Source organism: Grammomys surdaster, unplaced genomic scaffold (assembly GCF_004785775.1).
Source record: "Grammomys surdaster isolate TR1022 unplaced genomic scaffold, NIH_TR_1.0 130, whole genome shotgun sequence".
NCBI classification, from domain to species: domain Eukaryota; kingdom Metazoa; phylum Chordata; class Mammalia; order Rodentia; family Muridae; genus Grammomys; species Grammomys surdaster.
The window spans coordinates 22,961,685-22,969,348 of NW_021604588.1; the positions used below are offsets into that span (position 1 = coordinate 22,961,685).

Genomic DNA, 7,664 nt, shown 5'->3' on the forward strand with positions numbered 1-7,664 from the left:
CTAGATACTGTGGTCTATTTATTAACAGCTGTTATAAACAAGAACAAATTAAGATACCACAACACCATGTCTCCCAAATCAACCAGACTGATAATGTGTAGTTATCACCAAGTCTTATGAGCTGGGGCTGTTTCACCACAAGAGCACAGTGGGCCAGCATCACTGAGAGGCAGTTATGTGCCTTCTGCTCAAAACGAATCCTCACAAGTTAGTAATATTAATTAAAAAAAAAAGTAGAAACTGAGAGCGTTTAAATTACTTTCCCAAGAAGATCAGGTTTAAAGACTCTGGCCTTCTAATGCTTTCATAACACATTTCATGGAATACCTAAGATGCTTCAGAAGCAGCCAAGGCAGTAAGATGATATACACAGCATCATGAAAGCTACCCAGTAACTCACAGTATCAACTGTTACATACATATGACCAGTCAGCTTCATACTACAACAAAATGCCAGAGATGACTAGTCCCGAGGCTCTATGTCTAGCATCTGAGGTTAGTGATGGAATCATCTAGGCTCCGAAGGATCTATGTAGGCTCTTTCAATTCCAGTTTGGCTACCTTCAGCACATGAAGCCTCTCTTGAGATGGGTTCACCTCCTACATGCATTTTTCCTAGGGTATATGCCATGGTTTGGGCATCTCCAATATTCTATGATCTCCATGCTACTCAGGTATCATCTTAACTTGGCAAAATTGTTTCCATGACTTCCTTGCAGGGATTATAATTCTGCCACACATTGTCTAGCCATTGCAACTCTCTGAAACCATGAACCAACTCTTGCGAACTTCTCAACCTTGAGTCTTTCATGCTTGGAAAAAAACAAAACAGTAACAAGAGGACAATAATGGCAACATTGTTGCTGTCTTGTGGTGGAGCTGGTCCACTTGGACCTGCCTAAGCTCTGTGTGTGTTGTCTCTGGAGGAGACATTTTCCTAGGTGGTTGCTTTCCAGGAGTAGGGAACCCCTTCCACATTCTAAGCTGAGCTTTCTCTTTTAAAATGAATATGTATCTACACAAGTTACATCCTTAGGTGAGTGAGGTCTTCCCTTGAGGCCTACTTGTCCCAGTGCTGAGTATAGGGTTTATCTTTAACAGTTACAGCCTCTTTTTTAGCATCCATATTGGTTGGAAATTTAAATTTTATCTTTCTTCACCAAACTCTATATTTTTTATTTTTTCCCAACTTTTTGATTCTTTCTAGTATGGGCCTGGATATATTTTAATTTAGCCTGACACAAAATTTCAGGGCATGTGAAGAACAAAGCTAAATTCTAGACAGGATGTACCAAGAGTCTAGTTTTATTCTCCCCAAAAGTCTTTATTCCTCTTTGAAACCTCATGAACCTCTCTCTGCATTTCTCTCAACCTCCTGGTGTTCCAAATCCCCACCAGAATGACACACTGAGCTATGTTTTCAGCATTCAAAGGGTTTTTTAGCCCCAAATCCCAAACTCTAATACATTCTTCCTGTAAACCAGTTCCAAAGGCCTATGAACCACATAGTCAGGTTTATCAAATAACACCCCAACCCCTGGTACCAATTGTATATCTCAGTTAGATTTCCTGTTGGTGTGCAAAATACCTTGACAAAAGCAACTTATGGGAGAAAAGGTTTATTTGGGTTCACAATTTGAGGGTACAGGCCATCATAGCAGTTCTGGTAGCAAGAGCTTAAGATAACTTTTGATTAAATAGTATCAGCAATCAAGAAGCAGAGAGTGGGACCTGGAGAGATAGCTGCTCTTTCAGAGGTCCTGAGTTCAATTCCCAGCAACCACATGGTGGCTCACAACCATCTGTAATGGGATCTGATGTCCTCTTTTTGTGTGCAGGTGTACATAGAGCAGTCATATACATTAAACAAACAAACAAACAAATCTTAACACAGAGTGGCGAATACTTACTTGGCTAGCTTTCTATTATTTATGCAGTCCAGGACCACAACATATATGATGACACCCATATATTTAGAATGGGTCTTCCTTTCCACCTCAGTTAACCTGATCAAGATAACCCTTCATAGGCATCTCCAGATGTTTGTCTCTTTGGTGATTATATCATAGAGCCTGTCAGGTTAACATTCAACATAAATTAATGAGCATAGAAGTCATGGCGAGAGGAGCATGAGGCAGCTGATCACACTGCATCCGTAGCCAGGAAGCAGGGGAATAGAAATGCTGATACTTAGCTCACTATTCCTTTAATTCAATCTGGAACCTGACTCATCAGTGGTGCTACCCACATCTGAGTGATTCTCTCATCTTCAATTAAGCTTTTCTTGGAACAGCATCACAGATACAACCAGAGGTGTGTTTCCTCAGTGACTGTAAGTCCATCCCAGTCAACAGTCAACATCACAATTACACTCCCTAACACCTTGATACCCAAACACATCCCTTTATTTACTTCTTTATTTTTGAGAGGGAAAATATATATGTATAAAAATATACCTGGACACACACACAACACACATACACACACTAACTCCTTTTTTTACCATGTTCTTCAACTTTATTCAAGTACATATTATCAACATCCCAGAAATATGTAACATATTCAAAAAATAATTTCATGCTATCAAAAGGAGATGCTCACTTTACTCCTGGTTGTCTTCATTCCAGGCCACACAGACAACTGGCCAGAACCATGTGAAAGCAAACAAGGGTAACAGTTGTGGTATAAAAATGGCTGCCTCTACTAGATATCCCGAGGGCACCTTCAAATAGATAAGATTCAGTTGTAAACTACAACCCAATAGGAACGGTGACAGTTAAAGCTGTGCACAGCAGAAGCGTCTTCAGGGTTGAGCTGAAGCTGCAGCACGTTCAGCGTTGACTTCACCAAGTCATTCCATGGCGTGGCAGCAGCAGCGACAGGCACACACCGCCAAACCCAGCCTATGCTGTGCTGGGATTGAGCCAGGTTTTAATGCAAGATACACGGGTACTCGACTAACTTCGTTACATTCCCCACCCCAAATACATTGCCTTAAATAATAACATTTTATTTTTGTATTCCATCATCTCATAATGCAAAATGTATTTAATCCATCTCTAAAGGTCTCCATAGTTCTTTAATAGTCTCAACGCTATCCAGAAGTCTAAACTCTTTTCTGAGATTTAATACTATCTTCCTACCCCCACCCCCCACTCCCACACATACACCAGGGACCAAACAGGAGTCTTTATTGGCTTGGCTACTTGAGGGAGATGAAGTGGGAGTCGTGGGTGGACTTGTAAGGGATGAAAAACTCCTCCAGGTAGTAGCCGTCAACTGGGTTTGATCTCCACCTGGTTGAAGTTCTTGCCATTGCACACGCCCACCATGCTGCCTACCATCTCTGGCAGCATGACCCTGTCCCTCAGGTGGGTCTGCACCACCTTGGGCTTCTGCATAGGTGGCGCTTCCTTCTTGGCCTTTCTCAAGTGCTTGAGTAGTGAGTGCTGTTTTCGTCGCAGGCCACAGTTCAGGCTCTGCCTCTGGCAGGCACTGTACAACTGCTTCAGCTGCTCATAGGACCTGTCCAGCAGCTGGTCCAGGTACACGTCACCTTAAGTGAACTTGCAGAAGGTCGGCTTCTTCTGCTCCACTTCCGCCATCTTGGTGGTTACTTGGGAAAGGAAGTGTTGGCTGTGCCTGCCTAATACTACCTTTTAACTGAGTCCTATAAAATCACAAACAAGTTACATACATCTAAGCTACAGTGGAATCAACATCTCCATTCCAAAAAGAGGAATTAGGACGTCATAAGGAAAGACTAAGGCAAGACCATAACCCGGAGGAGAAAGCACCAAATCCTGAAGCTGTGTTCAGAATCTGGGGCTAGTGACAGAATCATCTGGCCTCTGAGGATCATGGGAAGCTCTGCCTCTCTCTCAAGCCAATGAGATCCTGCCTATCGCTTTCCCTGGCAGAAATCCCGTGGTTCCAGCATCTCTAACATCCTGGGGTCTGCACTGCAATTGAGGGCTCACTTAGAGTCTCATTCAGTGGCCTCGCAGGATCTTCTCACAGCCTCTGACTCTGCCACACATCAGCTTATGTCAGTGGCTGTCTGGACACACAAGACTCTACAACTCTCCTTCAGTCTTGAATTCTTCATACCTGTAAAACCAGTACCACAGAGACAGCACTACAAAATTCTCCAGCCAGCCGAGGGTGTAGGCCCCACTGGACTACAATCGCACCGTGTTCTATGTGCTGACCTTGGGGAAATACTGAGCTAGGCAGTTTTGTTTTTAATTTCTTTTTTTTTTTTAATGAATTCATTTTGTTCTGACAATTTCTGACTCCCTTGAACCACAGTTGCAGCAGCTTCTGTATGATGAAGCTGGGGAAAAACTTGCTCAGGGAGTTGCTCTCTAGGAGCAAGCAAGTCCTAAGGCTCTGGGGCTTAGCTGGGTGCAGGGTTGACCTCCAGGCACCGATGCCACTGTACAGAGCAGGTAGGACACCTTCTGTAATCATGTTAATCGCTCTCTCAGTCACGGCCTCCCTGCCAGTGCGTAACTAGACTGAAACCTTAAGATTCACAGTGCTCCTTGACTCCTTCAACTGCACAGCCTCTATTTCTTCCCTCCCCCCTCGTTACTCTTCAGCACAGACCTGAGTAAGGATAATTAGCAATAACTGAAGAAGAACATTCAATGCTATGTTCTTTTGAAATTTCCTTCGCCAAAGAAAGTGCATTACATTTTTGTTTTAATGTAATATAATTTTACATGCATCTGTGTTTTGCCTGTATAATATGTCCGTGTGAGGGTGTCAGATACCCTAGAACTGGAGTTACAGGCAGTTGTGAGTGCTTGGATCTAAACCGGGTCCTCTGGAAGAGCAGCCAGTGCTCTTAAACACTGAGCCATCTCTCCAGCCCCTTAATAGAATATTTTTATTAACTGAGAATTTCATATAATATATCTGATCGTCCCTCTCATTCCTGTCCCAGCTCCTGACCCACCAACATCCTGTCCTCTTTTATTAAGGTCCATTACTAGCCTTATGCAATTCTTAGGTTACAGGCAGAATGCAGCCAGATTCTTTGTTAAATATTCCATGACTGGCCTCTAGCCCGAGTCCTTGCTCCCCTCTGGAATCTCAGGAGCTGAGCCTCCACTGTTTGCACTGATCAGCATCGCTGTCTTCCAAGCTTCTGTTGGCACAGCCTTATAAGCGCTGCTGATGGCATTCAAAGGCTTAGGGTTCCAGAGGCACAGAGGAAAGGCCACAGTTGCGGAGAGCATGGGTGGCAGCAGCGACAGGAAGCTGGCTGATCAGTCTCATCTACACACAGAAAACACAGAAGTAGGTCAAGACTATCGACCTTTCACCCAGTAACACACTTCCTCTAAAAACACTCCATAGCTTCCCAGACAGCACCAGCAACCGAGAGCAAGTGCTCAAATTCAGGAGCCCATGGCAGTCATTTCTCATCCAAACCGGAAACACTGTGTTTACTTAAAACAAGGGTTTACCCTAGATTTAATACCAGCACTGCAAAATAAACAACTATTATAAATCCCTGATCAGGAAATGCACACATCGCGATTTGTTTTGGAGTTTGTTACGGGATTACTGCTGCTTTCTTTTGTGTCATTCTGTTTCCTTGATTTGTTTTTAATTGTGATTTTAAATAATCATTAAATTTCTCAGACAGGGTGTCATGTAGCCCAGGCTGGCCTCAAACTCCCTGTAAAGCTGAAGACAACCATGAAACTTGACCTTCCTGCCTCTCAAATGCTGGGAGACAGGCATGAACTATGGCACTCAACTTATTTTTATTCTTTTAAGCTTTCCACTGCTGCAAATATATAAGAAACTACACCTCTTATAGCTTAAAAGGCTTTTAAGGCTTGTTTTTGGTTTTTTGGTTTTGGGGGTTTTTTTTGTTTTTGTTGTTTTGTTTTTTCCAAGACAGAGTTTCTCTGTATAACAAACAGGCCAGGCTTTCCTGGAACTCAATTCATAGACCAGGCTGGCCTCAAACTCACAGAGATCCATCTGCCTCTGAGATATGGACCACCACGCCCTGCTTATTTTTTTTTATTTGTGTGTGTGTGTGTGTGTGTGTGTGTGTGTATACATATGAGCTGGCCGATGCATGCACATGCTACTGATCATGTGTGGCAGTCAGTGGACAACTTGAGTGAGTCAGCTCTCTCCTCTGACCATGTGGGTCCTGGGATTAACCTCAGGTTGCCAGGCCTGAGGCACCTTACCCACTGTGATGTTTTGTATATGCTTGGCCCAGGGAATGGCACTATTAGGAGGTGTGACCTTGTTAGAGTGGGTGTGTCACTGTGGGCATGGGCTTAAGACCCTCCTGGAAGTGAGTCTTCCACTAGTAGCCTTCAGATGAAAATGTAGACCTCTCAGCTCTGCCTGCACTATGCCTGACTGGATGCTGCCATGTTCCTGCCTTGATAATGGACTGAACCTCTGAACCTGTAAGCCAGTCTCAATTAAATGTTGTCCTTGTAAGAGTTGCCTTGGTCGTGGTGTCTGTTCACAGCAGTAAAACCCTAAGTCACCCACTGAGCCGTGTCTCTTGCCCCCTTCTAGGCTTTACTGACAACATTTTAGGAGAGAAATGCATTTACTACAGTTCAGCCTGGCTAGGGATTTTAAGGCTCGGACATTTGCTGTGGATTTACCTGCCCTACACATCTTGTTCCTTCTTGTCTTCTCTCCTTCCTGAAAAGCCAAGCCAGGTATACAGAACTTCCTGTTTGCTTTCCCTGGTTTGGGCACCTTCTAATGCTGCCTAGTTGAGTGACTATCTGCCCAAGATACTTGTAGTCTCTATCTATGTGGACGTGCCTGGAAAACCAGCCTGATCGAGAGTATGGCACAGAGAGTATTGGGGTGCCCATGCTCCACAGGCAAGGATGCCCAAGTGGCTTCCTGATAGAGCCTGGAGTCTCCCTGGTCTTCCTTTCCTGCTTCTAGCCTTCTCTGACATTCAGCTATACCAATCACCTCAATATTCTGGTTGGACTAAGCCAGAAATGGGCCAATTAGACAGCATCTACATAGCTGATGAAGTCAGTGTTTGCTCTGTGCTCTCTAACCGAGTCTTTCTTGGCACTGGGCTGTGCCACTGTGCTTAGGGTGATGGGGTTAAAGTGAACTCACCACTCACAGGGTTTCTGGTGGAACTGTGCTGAAATCTCTTCACTGGCCCCCCAACAAAAGTGCTATACATGAAGTCTTGAGAAACAATGCTTCTGAGACTAAATCTCCACTGTCTTGCTGATAACACCTCTGGAAGGTTGTTTTTTTTTTCAAGAATTTTTAAAGTTTATATACTTTATGTACACTGTAGTTGTCTTCAGACACACCGGAAGAAGGCATCAGACCCCATTCCAGATGGTTGTGAGCCACCATGTGGTTGCTGGGAATTGAACTCAGGTCCTCTGAAAGAGCAGTCAGTGCTCTTAACCTCTGAGCCATCTCTCCAGCCCTTAAGATTTCCTTTTATTGTTTTAAATCATACACATGTGCACATCACCTCTGGAAGTTTCTTTTTTTTTTAAAGATTTTTTAAAGTTTATATACTTTATGTACACTGAATGTGCACATGAGTACAGTGGCCAATGGAGGCCACATGGGTGTGGTGGGTCCCTGGGACAGTTGTGACCATGCCTGATGTGGATATTAGA

The 7,664-nt window shown here is 43.9% G+C and overlaps 1 pseudogene; it reads right to left on the bottom strand.

Moving 5' to 3' along the window:
* Positions 1–3,202: 3,202 nt before the first annotated feature.
* Positions 3,203–3,605, bottom strand: LOC114615132 (annotated as a pseudogene).
* Between the last annotated feature and the right edge of the window lie 4,059 nt (positions 3,606–7,664).